Raw genomic sequence first — 15479 nt, forward strand, 5'->3', positions numbered from 1 at the left:
GTAAGTGTATATCAGATTACACATATTAATGGGAAAAAAAGCTTAAAATTTTGAAATCAATTTGATATCAACCATGAGGCAGGTCCACATGATTTCCTACCATATTTGCCAAGGGTAGCTTAAGTTCAAGTTCGAGAGATTATGCCCACCGGTGATAATTTTCCCAATTCCCTGTTCCACTAAAATACAATCCTCTCTTCAAAACAGGCAGCTGGTGATTTTATTTTATACTGACTGCTTATGCAAAGATAACAAACATACAACTGTGGAAAGCTAAATATATCATCCAAAACACTAACTTAGAGTCAATTTTCAAATGCATTTCCTTGCTAATGCGAACAAAAATTTTTGTGAAAATTTTTTTATTGTTTACAAGCTTCTGAATTTAATCACGTGCACCCACAAAACTTGCAATAATCATAATCAGATCCAATTGAGATCATAACAAACTTTGTCTTGGTTGAAAGTTCAAAATGTTTGATTAATGGGCAGCAGAATGTAATGTTGAGTCCGATAGATGGAGAAACCTAGTGTCTAATTTCTCATTAGGTAAAAACAATGACTGCAGATGCTGGAAACCAGAATCTGGATTAGTGGTGCTGGAAAAGCACAGCAGGTCAGGCAGCATCGGAGGAGCAGCAAAATTGACGTTTCGGGCAAAAGCCCTTCATCAGGAATACAGGCAGAGTGCCTGAAGGGTGGAGAGATAGTTTCCTCATTTCCCCTTCCCCCATCCCACCCCAGTTCCAAACTTCCAGCTCAGCACTGTCTCTATGACTCGTCCTACCTGCCTATCTTCTTTTCCACCTATCCACTCCACCCTCCTCCCTGACCTATCACCTTCATCCCCTCCCCCACTCACCTATTGTACTTTCTCCCCACCCTCATCCTCTCATTTATCTTTCCACCCTTCAGGCACTCTGCCGGTATTCCTGATGAAGGGCTTTTCCCCGAAACGTCGATTTCGTTGCTCCTCGGATGCTGCCTGAACTGCTGCGCTTTTCCAGCACCACTAATCCAGAATCTAATTTCTGATTGGCAGACTGGGCTCAGTGAGCAGTGGGTACAACAAATTGACTTGAACTTCCACAGGACCAGATGGAGCATTTGTCCTGATTACAGACCAGACCCAACCCCTCAAAACAGATTTAAGGTAACAGCCTAGACCCCAACATTCTCTTTCCTTAAAAAGAAGTGTCAGTTGTTGCATTCTGGATGCAATTCTATTGATCAATTTGAAGCAAAACACTTTATTCATACATCATAGTTAAGATACAACAAAAGAAAGAAGAAATTGGAATAATTAACTCCGTTGGAAAACTTAACAGAATAATAGGTCAGTTTAATAACTAAACAGTAACTTCCAATATATGATGTTGAGGTGCCAGTGTTATGACAATAGACAAAGTTAAAAATCAGGCTAGGTAAAAACAAGGACTGCAGATGCTGGAAACCAGAGTCGAGATTAGAGTGGTGCTGGAAAAGCACAGCAGTTCAGGCAGCATCCAAGGAGCAGGAGAATCGACGTTTCGGGCAAAAGCCCGGGCTTTTGCCCGAAACGTTGATTCTCCTGCTCTTCGGATGCTGCCTGACCTGCTGTGCTTTTCCAGCACCAAAAAGTTAAAAATCACATAACACCAAGTTATAGTCCAACTTCCAACTTGGAAGTACAAGCTTTCAGAGCGCTGCTCCTTCTTCAGGTAGCTGTGAAGCAGGATTATAAGAAACAGCATTTATAACAAAAGATCAGTGTCATGCATGCAACCGATATGATATGTTGAACAAACCTAGATTGCTGTTAAGTCTTTCATCTTTTAGAATGGGCTGCAGGTTTTGCTTCATTAATATGTAAATCCCAGAACTGAGAGAGAGAGAGAGAGAGAGAGAGAGAGAGAGAGAGAGAGAGAGAGAGAGAGAGAGAGAGGGAGAGGATAGTGTAGGAGGAAAAAGTGAGGTCTGCAGATGCTGGAGATCAGAGCTGCAAATGTGTTGCTGGTTAAAGCGCAGCAGGTCAGGCAGCATCCAAGGAACAGGAAATTCGACGTTTTGGGCAAAAGCCCTTCATCAGGATCTGATGAAGGGCTTATGCCCAAAACGTCGAATTTCCTGTTCCTTGGATGCTGCCTGACCTGCTGCGCTTTAACCAGCAACACATTTTCAGCCGAGAGGATAGTGTAGTCAGGTCACCTGGAGTGTGACATGAACCCAAGGTCCTGGTTAAGGCCATCCTCATTTTTGAGATTTTTTTTAAACCTTGTTCCAATATACAGTAGAACCTCAATTATTTGAACATCAATTATCCGAATTTCAGATTATCCAAACAAGATTAAGATTCCAGAAAAACCACATTCGGCCACTCAGCAATCAGTTAAACAGCATTATGGTGTGCATTGCCAGATAACCGAGAAATATTGCGATAAGTGACACTAATTATCACTTATTTCCATTTATCCAAATGATTAATTATCTGAACAAAATACTCCCTGCTCGTTTTGTTCAGATAATCAAGGTTCTACTATAGTAACCTCCTATAAACACACCTTTGGCAACAGCAATTTCAGTAAAATAGGTCGTCTCACAGGCAATTCTCTAGTTCAGGAGGAAAACATCAAGTAAAACCTCAGAGAGACAGTAGCAGGGAGAGATGTATTGCAGCTTCCAAACCCAGCTTCAAAACCCCAGCAACAACTGCCACTGAGAAACTAAAACTAAAATCCGAGCTCTGGGGGAAGCTTCACCCTACCTATTCAGGCCGCATCTATTATTCCAACCCTCGAAAAAACCCAAGACCCCACAAACTGTTTACTTTATGGACTTTGAAGCAGACTGATCAGTGCCTCTGTCTCAATCTTTTTTCATAAAAACACCCAGGACAAAATGAATCTAGTATCATCATAATACAGATTAAATTCAGAAAGCAGACAGGTTGACCAAAAAGGTGGATTTATATGTCAGGATCTTTTTGACTATTTTTTGCGGATAGTTTGGTAACAGAGCAGATGACAAATTATCCTTCATGTTCTGTGCTTTAAATCAAAGTATGTTTATTCATTCCAGCTTTAAAGCAGAAAGATGACATATAGTCACAATGCTAAATGATCTAGCTTTGATATGTTTCCACAGACTGCTTAAAGAAATAAGCAATTTGTTATCTTGTTGCAACAATCCCACCCATTGCGATCGAACAAAGTTTTGATTCCTTTCTGGCAACAAACAGTGGGATTTAAAAACAGAGAGAAGGGCAGAAGTCAGGTTTTTAAAAAGAAAATGCAGGAAAGGAACAGCATTTAGGAAGGAATGGCATTTACCCTTTTGAACTGAGCGAATGCAACGTCTTATTTACTTTATGAAGCAAAAGTAATTTGTACTGATTGACATAAGTGGGTGCAAACAAATCTCTTTACTGTATATTCACATTACTAGGAAGTACAACAGTTTAATGTATTGTATCTGACCTTACATCACCCAGAAAGTATTTCACCCACCTCCAAAAAAGCTTGATCCATGTGTCTAAACACTATATCTGACTCCGTTTTACAAAGAGATAATATTGTTACATCCCTGTTTCAATATTTCTTTATAAGAAAATCCAGCACAAAATACACCTCTTCAAGCCCTCAGAGCAACTCAGTGGTTAGCACTGCTGCCTCGTAGCGCCAGGGGCCCGGGTTTGATTCTTGATTCGGGTTACTGTCTGTGTGGAGTTTGCACATCCTCCTAGTGTCTGCGTGGGTTACCTGTGGGTGCTCAGATTTCCTCCCACAATCTAAAGTTGTGCAGGTTCAGGTGGATTGTCCATGCTAAATTGCCCATCGTGTTCAGGGATGGATGGATTAGTCAGGGGTAAATGTAGAGTAATAGGGTAGGGGAATGGGTCTGTGTAGGTAGCTCTTTGGAAGGTTGGTGTGCACTTGTTGGGCTGAATGGCCTGTTTCCACACTGGAGGGATTCTATGATTCTCTTCTATGAGAAATCTTGTGCCATTAGATATTGGACAGTATGGGCTCAGACCAGGTACACAAAATGTGAGATGGTAAACCTGCTAGAGGGTGTTTCTGGTCAAATGGAAACAGCCACCATTGACATAAAAGAACGACACATGCTGCAAAAAAAAACCCAGAAATTGCTGGGGAAACTCAGCAGGTTTGACAACATCTGGAGAGAAAACAGTTCATGTAGTCAGCCACTCTTGAGTTTACTTGGGTAAGGTATTTGAGTACCATCAGGAAAATCTGCCTACAGTAGCTTCTCAAACTATCAGAGTTTATTAAGCCAACGCTGAGAACATAAACATCAGTTCACCTAATTTGCGAACAAAAAATCAATTTTTATCTGACTTTGTATCTTGCTGCTGCACCAGATCCTTGGCTTTCAACCAATTTTCAGCTAATTTCTCACCCTTATATTGCAAGTCATTAAGGATAAGCTACAGAGTGTACTCATATTTTCTACTTACTGCCACTGCACCCACTGGCATTGCAGCCTGAACTAAAGGCAAGGTAGAAATATGATGAACAAATCAGACCCTATGAAATTAACTGTTGCCTAGTTCTGCAAATCATAAAATTAATTTCTCTTATTCACACTCGAATTAAAATAGGTAGAATGCTTGTTTCGAGGATGAAATTTCTGATAAACATCATACTTTGGTACCTTGTCATTTGCATACATGCACAATTTAGAAGTGAGACAGTGAAGTTATTGTGATGGGATTCCATGCGGCTGTCTTCCATCCCTGTTCAATTCCACTGAAATTGTTCATATGTTTTCAAAGAAATCAAAGTCTGGCATATTGACCCTGCTGTAAGTCTTAATCACAGCTGTACATCTGCCACTTTTCCCTTCAAAAGATTGCTAAATTTCAGACTTTAAAGTGAATTTAATTGGGAATAAAATTATTTTAAAAAGTACACTTTTGTTCACTTGCTTATAACATGGATTCTGAAGAATTAAAGTGCCTCATTTCCCCTTTGGGGAGGTTTCCATAGAATCATTGAGCCATAGTCACCCAGCACATAAACAGAGCCTTCATTACATTCAGTCCATGCTGAACATTATCCCAAACTAAGCTAGTCCCACCTGCTTGTGTTTGGTCCATATCCCTCCAAACATTTCCTATTCACATATTTATCCAAATGTCTCTTCAATGTTATAACTATATCTGTCTCAACCATGTCCTCATTCCACATACGAACCACTGTGTAAAAATGTAGCTTCATATCTTTTTAAAATCTTTCTCCTCTCACCTTAAAAATATGCCCCTTCGCTTTGAAGCCACCCATCCTAGAGAAAAGACACCTGTTATTCATTTTATCTATACTCCTCATGGTTTGATAAACCTCTAAAAAAAAAATCACCTCTCAGCCTCCTACACTCCAGTGAAAAAAGTCCCAGTCTATCCAACCTCTCCTTATAACTCAAACCCTCCATTCCCAGCAATATCCTGGTAAATCTTTCTGAACAGTCTGCAGCTTAATAATATCCTTCTTATAATAGGATGACCAGTCGAGCCACACTCCTGAAACAAGCTTTTTCCCAGTTTTTGTATCATTTTACAGTCTCTTTCGATTTTACAATCTAACTGAGAGACCAGATGCCTAATTGTTAATATTTATTTATGGAATATGGATGTCACTGGTTAGGCCAACATTTATAACACCCCCAATTGCTCAGAGGACAATTAAGAGTTACTACAATCACTGTAGGGCTACAGTCACATGTAGACAAAGACATACCAGACAAGGTCAGAATGGCACATTTCCCTCCCCTAAAAGTAAACCAGATGGGTTTTTATGACAAATTGACAGTAGTCACATGGTTGCCATTAGGCCAACTTTTTATTCCAAACTTTTTTCAAAATTGAAATCAAATTTTACCATCTGCCCTGGGGGGAATCGAACCAATATCCCCAGAACATTAGCCTGAGGTTCTGAATCAATGAAGTTTTTGTGATGTAATTTTCGTGGGGCAGTTTTAAAAGAGTCTTGCGAGAAAAATGACAAAGTAAAACCAAACATCAAGCAAAGTAACAAACACTGTGGTGCCACTATTGACTTACTTACTGCAAGTATTTGGATTACCCGTCCCCAACATGAAAACAAATTGACAATATCTCTTTTTAACCACAAAAATGTTGCACTGAAAACGTGTATTGATAATTTTGGGATTTTGTTGATTGTTAAACAGAGAAATTAAAAGCACCCTATTAGCTTTACACAAATAACCAAAGTGGAGAGCAATAATGCTATTAGCAACACTTCTGAAATAGTTATTGGTTTAAGGGCATGTACCACAAACTATTTTTAAACAGCCAAATCATTGTATGCAGAATCTGAAACATTTGACAGATGGAGAGTTCAACTGAGCAGCTGTAAAATCGCACTGGTCCTGAGTGTGCTAGAAATTCAAATTAACACACGGTATGATAGAGTATGATAACACAGTCAATGCCCCCAAATCTAAGTCAGTCTAATCAGATTCGGTGCAAATAGGATTTAATTGCCAACTTACCGACTTTTAGAAAAAGTCACACACACACACACACACACGCAATAATTCAAACTTTATTGGAGTTTAGTAAGCCTGATAAGTGAATTTAGATGAAAATCCTCCAAATTTTATAATAAGTTCAGTCTATCATAGTAAACAGCACAAAATTAATGAATTGTTATAGCGCACATTTCGTTAATATGAGTTCACTATAACACAGTTGACAAATTGGGGACACGGTTTCTAAAGCGCGAACTTTTAAAGCGTGCATTGGTTATGATGAGATGCTGGTCCCATTAGTTTAAATGGTGCTGCTATTACACTATTTTCTTATAACATGGGATTGCACAAGAATGGAAGATCGCATTACAGCAGGACATGTACCACTAATTTGAGCACTTTCCAGTACCACGATGGACCAGTGCATACAACATTCTGTAACCTGAGTGTATAACATGTTCAAGTTCACATTGGATAGACCCCGCAAATTAGGAAAAACAGTTCAATTCAAATTAATGAGCTCCATAATTGATTTCTCCCTGGCAAAAAAACCAAAACAATTTAACACTTTAGGTAACTCATTCTACTGCTCTCAAGTGCACTGTTCTTTCAAGCCCAATCTACTTTGCAGCTACTATTGAGACATCACTGCTCGGGAGAACTGCTTACCATTTGCTGTATCTTATCCTCTCTTTTTACTCTATTGTTAAACTCAGGCGTCATGTAAATACTTGTCTTTTAAAAAGGTGAAAATATATGTAAGGGATTATTGGAATTGTTGCATACACTGGTTTGTACAGTTTGCCAGGCATCTCGGAAATATTACGCCTGTTTTAATACCGGCTCGATTAAGTGACAATTATAATGCAGGACCTAACTTGCCATTTTTACAGGATATAGGTGTTAAAATCACAATTACCACCATCTTTGCCACCAGTGCTCAACATTTAATTTTAACATTTATATTATTAACTTATAATAAAGTTAATAATATAACTTTATTATATACTTCACTTATTTTAAATATAGAAATAATGAGCTACCTTCTTGAACCATTGTACTTCAGGCAGTGTAGGTCTACATAGTGCTTTCAGAGAATGAGTTCTAAAATATTGACCCAGCAACACTGAAGGAAAGGCAATACATCTTCCAAGGCAGGAACTTGGAGGGGAAAATGTAACATTAAGCATGAATAGTTATTGAATTAAAAGATAATGAAAATAGACTTGTGCTGTTAAAGCAGCTAAGGAAGGGTTAGAAGAAGAATATGAATTATAGCCTGCTTACTACTCAATTCTGCACCGAAAGCAAGATTTGAGAACACAATCAGAATGCTGAGCTACGATGTCTAATGTGTTCACTGAAGGAGATGTTAAAATTGTAAGATTCAATGGTCGGGTCATATCTGTGTATAGCATTTGCATGAAAAAGGAAATGCTGCAGCAAAGGTTTACAGTGCTGTCTGTTTTTAAGAGGACAGATGTCACAAAGAAAAGTTTGACAGCACTTTCTAACACAAACCAAGCCCACCAAACCAAGGATGGCCAAAGGGGAGAGAAGGAAGGAGGAAATTATTGATCCGGGGTTTCTTATTTAAAAGGGAACACACAGGCATTTCTGAGACCATCAACATGACTTCAAGATGGTGTGTGGCCACCCTAATGTCAAGTTTGTCACAGAACAGCTGCTGGACATCCTTCTGGGATGGCTAACAGCCAGAACTCATGGTACACATCAATACTCATGACGTAGCTTGGGACAGGGATACAGTTCTGCAACTGGAATTTCGAGAGCTAAAGTAGAAAAAAAAGCAAGTAGCACTTTGAAAGCAGCATACTCCCAGAGCCAGATGCAAGTGAGTACAGAAATGGGAAGGTTACGCAGATGAGGGAATGTGGGGCAGGAAGGATGGTGGGAGGGCTTTAGGACCCTGGGACAAATGCTCAGAGGAAATGGCCCCTGCATAATCAGGATAGGTTGTATTGGATCACAGCTGGGACTGAGCTCTTTGTGGAGTGGAGTGCCGTTTGGGAAAAAAGGTTCAAATTAACTCAACAGATTTCTGAGAACCAGGGGAGAATATTGGGATGTCAGACCAGGGTAGGCAAAACGCTGGGGACAGGTAGAAAACAGCAAAATAGACACAACTAAGTTCCTCGGTGGAGTTGGAGTAAGAGAGAAAGCAATGAGGACTGTGTAAGTACTACTCTACATGGACATGAATCCCATGGGTTGTAATTAATAAGATTTGGGATGAAAGTCACAGATTGACATGTGGAATTATGATGTTGTGGTGATAACAGACCTGGTTCAAGGAAGGGGCGTACTGTCAAGACCTTAGCATGTGTGGCAGTGCGTCCTGCACCAATGATATTTTGATAAGGGAAGAGATGGATGTTCAAGGTGATGGCTTAGTGCTCATCAAGCAGACTGCTTTGTATTGACGGTGTCAAATGGAGTGCTGTTGCTGCATCCATCCAGGCCACTGAAGAGTATTAAACAGCACTTTTCGTGCATGGGTTGTAGTTGGTGGAAGGTCAGGAAGTGGTCCAATCACTAGAGAATTCCCTCTGTCAGAATCATTTTAGCAGCACAGGGCATGTTCAGTTAGCCTTCTGATGAGTATTTAATGAGTCATTACTAGAGTATGGGCTGGGGGGAGGAGAGCAGAAATTGGCAATTGTAATGGCATTCAGTGATATGTCAGGTATGAGTGGTTAGGTTAGTTCAAGTAGTTGGAAACAGTCATTACTGGCTGCCCACATTCCCTGCAGAGGAGCAACTTGAGAGAGATATTGACTTGCTGCTGAAATGGGAAAAGCACACCCTCCTCCTGCTGACCTCCTCGACACAGAGCTCCAACAACAAATTGGTTGAGGCTCTTGAAGCTTCTTCTGTATGGCTTTCCATTTGTCTGCAGTCACGACGTACCTCCCCTTTAACACGTGGAGACAGCTTTTAAATATCAACAGGCGTGTATGCTCCTGTTGGAGCCGATTGCCAAATCAATAGCAAAACCGGTGGCTGGCCAATTTGGCAAACTAATCAAGAGGGCTGGACATGACAGACCAGTGTGGCACAAATTTGAAAACAGGCCTGGATGGACTTCAAATTGTATTCAGCCAATTGCAACATTACTCTATCCTGGTTACATATGCCACGGTGTTGGATTCAAGCCACTGATCAGTTCACCTACTTTACTACAAATTTTACCATGGGGACAAAAAAAAAAGATTTGTACTTAATATGCATTATCTCATTATTGGTTATTCCATTGAATAATTCTCTCGGCTGCAATTTACTTCTATCCAAAACTTGATCAAACGCATTCAAATTCCATCAAAGTTCTGGATAGCAGCCAAATTTTAGATTGGGCTTACATAACTACTTCCTGGAGAGCTTAAGATGCTCTACTGGAACATAATTCCCCATTTACAATGTTGTGCAACTGCACAGTGAGCACATGTATTACCTTAAAGAAGATGTCAGCCACCAAGATAGATAGCTCAAGTCTGGAGGGGAGTGTAGGACTAAATTGAACCCACAGGCCTCAGACGCAATGCTAGGTCACAGCTGGACTGATCAGAAAGGCCTGATTCGTTCTGTTCCAGTTGTTTTAGAAATTATTCGACCCTGTAGCCTTCACCAGTCATACCTCCTCACCTCCCCCTCTCATTACAAATATCTTTTATGCCGACTCCCACTTTAGGGAGACGTCTGTAGTCACGTAGAGGTGGAAACAAATACAGTTCTAATATTTTCTATAGCAATGTCACTCACTTAGTCGATAGTGGAAAAGAACTCCCACTCATGAAGACCAAATATTTTTAAGTTCAAATTGGTATTCTTGGGTAAAAGCAAATAATCTTTTGAGGCCCCCACATCAAAAGCAGCTTATCCTTTAACAGTTTCGATAAGCTGTCAGAAAGGAGGACTGGAGATCAGAGTTGAAAATGTGGTGCTGGAAAAGCACAGCAGGTCAGGCAGCATCCGAGGAGCAGGAGAGTCAACATTTCGGGCATATGCCCTTCATCAGGAATGCCCAAACTGCTGACTCTCCTGCTCCTCAGATGCTGCCTGATCTGCTGCGCTTTTCCAATGGCACTCTTTTCAACTCTTTAAACTATTAAATCAAACTGTGAACTCAGAACACATTGCTGATATAATTGAACATCACGGAAATGGCACAGCAAGATGCTTCTCTTCTAACTTATACTTGTCAATTAAAACAAGACGATGCTCAATGATTAGCTTGTGTTCCGCCAAGGCCACTCATCCTCTGACCTTACAACAGCTTGGTCCAATCATAAGCAATACGGCAGAATCCAAACAGTGACACCCCTTGACATTAAGGCAGCATTTGGCCAAATGTGGCATCAAAGAGCGTGATTAAAACTGAAGTCAGTGGCAATCAGAAAAAAAGCAAATGCATCTATTTTTTGGAGTCATACCTGGCACAAAGATGGTTGTGGTTGCTGAAGGTTAATGCTCCAACAAGTTCCTCAGCGTAATGTCCAAGATCCAAGGCCCAACCACCTTTAGCTGCTTCATCAATAACCTTCTCATCAGAAGACTGGGGTTTTTCACTGAAGATTGCACAATGTTCAAAACTATTCATGACTCCTCAAATACTCGACCAGTCCATGTCCAAATGCAGCAAGATCCAGGCCTTGGTTGACAAGTGCCAAGTAATATTCAAGAAAGAGAAAGCAAGGACTGCAGATGCTGGAGAGCAGGGTCGAGAATTTGGTGCTGGAAAAACACAGCCAGTCAGGCAGCATCCAAGGGGCAGGAGAATCGATGTTTTGGGCAAAAGCCCTTCATCAGGATTCCACACTCAGCGCCAAGTAACATTCACACCTAAACACCACTATCTCAAGCACAAGAAATTCGAACCTTTTCCCCTTGACATTGATTGTTTAACCATTGCTGAAAGTCACATTATCAATATTCTGGCAGTTACCATTGACTAGAAAATGAACTCAACCAACCATGTAACTACTGTGGTTCCAAGGGAAGGTCAGATGCAAAGAATTGAGCAGCCAGTAATTCAACTTCGGTCGACTCAAAGTCTGTCCATCATCTAAGACAAAAGTCAAGAGAATGTCATGTAAAAGGGTGGTACAGTGGCTCAGTGGTTAGCACTGCTGCCTCACAGCACCAGGGACCCAGGTTCGATTCCAGACTCAGGCAACTGTCTGTGTGGAGTTTGCATGGGAAATTGCCTATAGTCTCCAGGGATGCAGAGACTAGGGGGATTTGCCATGGGAAATGCAGGAATAGGGTAATGGGGTAGATCTGGGTGGAATGATCGTAGAATCCCTACACTGTGGAAGCAGGCCATTCGGCCCAACGAGTAACCCACCCAGACCCATTCCCCTGCATTTAACCCCTGACTAATGCTACCAACCTACACATCCCTGAGCACGGTGGACAATTTAGCATGGCCAATTTACCTGACCTGCATATCTCTGGACTGTGGGAGAAAATCAAGGCACCTGGAGGGAACCTACTCAGACATGGGCAGAATGTGCAAACTCCACACTGACAGCCACCCTAGGCTGGAATCAAACCCAGGTCCCTGGCATCGTGTGAGGCAGCAGTGCTAACCACTGAGCCACCATGCTACCCTTCGGAAGATCTGTATGGACTGGGCTGGCCAAATGGCCTGATTCCACACTTTGGAGGACTCTGTTCTAAATGTTCCTCGCTTACCAAATTAGTGTCAGAGTTAAAGTCCTGGAACTCCCTTCCTAACAGCAATGTGGATGTCCCTACAACCCAAGGACTACACTGAATCATGGAATTATAATGGCAAAGAAGGGGATCATTTAGCACTGCACACAGACATCCAAATCATTTATATATAATCAGCAAAAGCAAAAACAAAAGATTTCAACACCAAATCCTGCGGAACTCCACTACAAACCTTCCTCCAGCCCAAACATTATCTGCAGACTGTTACCCTTGGATTCCTATCACTCAGCCAATTCTATATCTGAGAAGTTACTGACCCATGACTTTCCTCAAGTCTGTTACATGGCAATGTATTAAACACCTTCTGGAAATCCATGGATACCACAATATTACCTTCATCGATTATTTCTGTTAACTCATCAAAACAAAAGTTTAGTTACCATGATTTCCGCTTTTGAAATACGTGCTGAATCTTCCAAATCACCCATTTTTTTCTTCCAAGTTGATTCCTGATGAGGGGCTTATGCCCGAAACGTCGAATTTCCTATTCCTTGGATGCTGCCTAACCTGCTGTGCTTTAACCAGCAACACATTTATCTATCCTGACCATAGTGGTTCATGAAAGCAGCTCCCAACCTCTACCTTCTCCAGTGCAGTTAAGGATGAGCAAGGAAGTGTTGGCCTTACCAGATGATGCTCATATTAAACCAGAAGGGTGATTATTAAAACTTTGTGACAGCCGCAGCACACATTTCTCTGAAGTTTAAAGAGCAGGAAATTTTAAAAAGAAACTTCAGGTCATGACAGCTATTCAGACCTTACCTCCACTGCAGCAGCATTCATAGTTTTTATACCAAATTGTGGTTTTTGGAAGAGCCAACAGAAATATATTTGAATTTAGCACTAAATTCAAATAAACAGTCTTGCTGCATTTGGGGTGTGTGTGTGGGTGTGTATATACACTTACATATGCACCTGTGCATTTGTCTCGGTGTGTCTGGGACAGTATTTCACACCCATTCCCTTTTCCCTACTGACAAACATTGAACTTGTCACAAACATGCAGACCAAACTTTTGCATTCAGTCTTATCTACTGGCCATGGGACATTTGAAAAGTACAGGTGGTGATTAGATTAGATTACTTACAGTGTGGAAACAGGCCCTTCGGCCCAACAAGTCCACACCGACCCGCCGAAGCGCAACCCACCCATACCCCTACATTAACCCCTTACCTAGCACTATGGGCAATTTAGCATGGCCAATTCACCTGACCCGCACATCTTTGGACTGTGGGAGGAAACCGGAGCACCCGGAGGAAACCCACGCAGACACGGGGAGAACGTGCAAACTCCACACAGTCAGTCAGTCGCCTGAGTCGGGAATTGAACCCGGGTCTCAGGCATTGTGAGACAGCAGTGCTAACCACTGTGCCACCGTGCCGCCCATATATTATATAGTGAATGGCAGAACCCTCAGTAGTCTGATATACAGAGGGATATGGGTGTGCAGTCCATAGATCACTGAAGGCGGCAGCATAATAGATCACTAATAAGAAAGGCTTATGGCAAGCTTCCCTTCACTGGAAGGGCATGGAGTAGAAGGATAGGCAAGTGATGCTGCAGCTTTATCGAATTTTAGTTCGGCCACACTTGGAATATTGCGTAGAGTTCTGGTCACCACGTGACCAAAAGGATGTGGATGCTTTTGAGACGGTACAGAAAAGAGTTTACCAGGTTGTTGCCTGATATGGGGGATTTTAGTTATGAAGCAAGGTTAGATGGACTGGGTTTGTTTTCAATGGAACACCAGAGGTTGAGGGGTGACCTGATAGAAATATATAAGATGATATGGCGAGAGTGGAATGTATAAGGCTTTTTCCCAGGGTGGAGAGGTCAACACTCCCTCCTCCCCCCCACCTCCACTAGAGAACACAGGTTAAGGTGCGGGGGAGGGGGAGTTTAAAAGAGCCATGCGAGGGAAGTTTTTCCCAAAAAAGGGTGGTGAGTGCCTGGACCTCACTGACAGAGGTGGTGGTGGAAGCAGCCACAACAGCAGCAGTCAAGAGGCACCTGGACAAATACATGAATAGGAAGGGAACGGAGGGATATGGATCTTGTAAGTGAACACAGTTTTAGTATGGAAGGGCAAAAGGTGTGTTGGTGCAGGCTTGGAGGACCAAAGGGCCTGTTCCTGTGCTGTATTGTTCTTAGAAAAGCCTGTCCCTTGTCCTTTGATTCGCCCATTTAGGATATGGTGACCACACAGACACCCGTTTGGAAGCAAGAACAGGAAGTTCTCAAGAAACTCTCCACGTTTGCTGCCAGAGGTACAGAGAGGAAAGTAAGTAAGTTAACACTGAACTCAATGACTCCAGTTCTGAAGCAGAATCATTGGACTTGAACCAATCAATTGGATTTTCTAAGGAGTGCAATCTTTATGAAAGAGAGCTCTGTATTACTCAGAAGAGATTCTAAATCAGGGGTCTGTCAGAAATGCCAACACTTCTATTCTGACAGCTCTTTGGTAGTCGAGAGTGGGGCGTTGGAAAAGCACAGCAGGTCAGGCAGCCTCCAAGAAGCAGGAGAATCGACATAAGCCCTTCATCAGGGACAAGACTTGTGGGTCGGTGTCTGAGAGATAAACAGGAGGGGAGTGGGTCTGGGGAGGGGAGTGGGGGGGGGATGGTAGCTGGGAATGTGATAGGTAGATGAAGGTAGTGGTGAAATTGAAAGGTCAGAGAGGAGGGTGGAGCCGATGGATGGGAAAAGGTGGTGATGGACACGTCAGGGCAGTGCCGAGTTGGAGGCTTGGGATTGGGATAAGCTGGGAAGCGAGGGGAAAGGAGGAACTTGTTGAAATCCACATTAATCGAGTGTGGTTGCAAGGTCCCAAGGTTGAAGATGAGGTGTTCTCCCTCCAGGCGCCAGATCGTTCGGGTTTGGTGATGGAGGCCAGGACCTGCACATCTTTGGCAGCGTGGGAGGGGGAGTTGAAGTGCTTCCCTTGGAACAGTGGGATTGGTTGGTACAGGTGCCCCAGAGATGTTCTCAAATGATCTGCAAGTTGGCAGCCTGTCTCCCTGATGTAGTGGAGACAACATCGGGTGCAACGGATACAGTAGATGACATTTGTGGAAGTACAGGTAATTCTTAGTTAGATGTGGAAAGATCCTTTGGAGCCTTGGACGTGGGTGAGGAGGGAGGTGAGGGCGCAGGTTTTGCACTTTATGTAGTGGCAGGGGAAGGTGCCGGAAGTGGGGTGAGGGTTGGTGGGGGGCATTGACCTAACAAGG

Source organism: Hemiscyllium ocellatum, chromosome 3, assembly GCF_020745735.1.
Source record: "Hemiscyllium ocellatum isolate sHemOce1 chromosome 3, sHemOce1.pat.X.cur, whole genome shotgun sequence".
NCBI lineage: Eukaryota > Metazoa > Chordata > Chondrichthyes > Orectolobiformes > Hemiscylliidae > Hemiscyllium > Hemiscyllium ocellatum.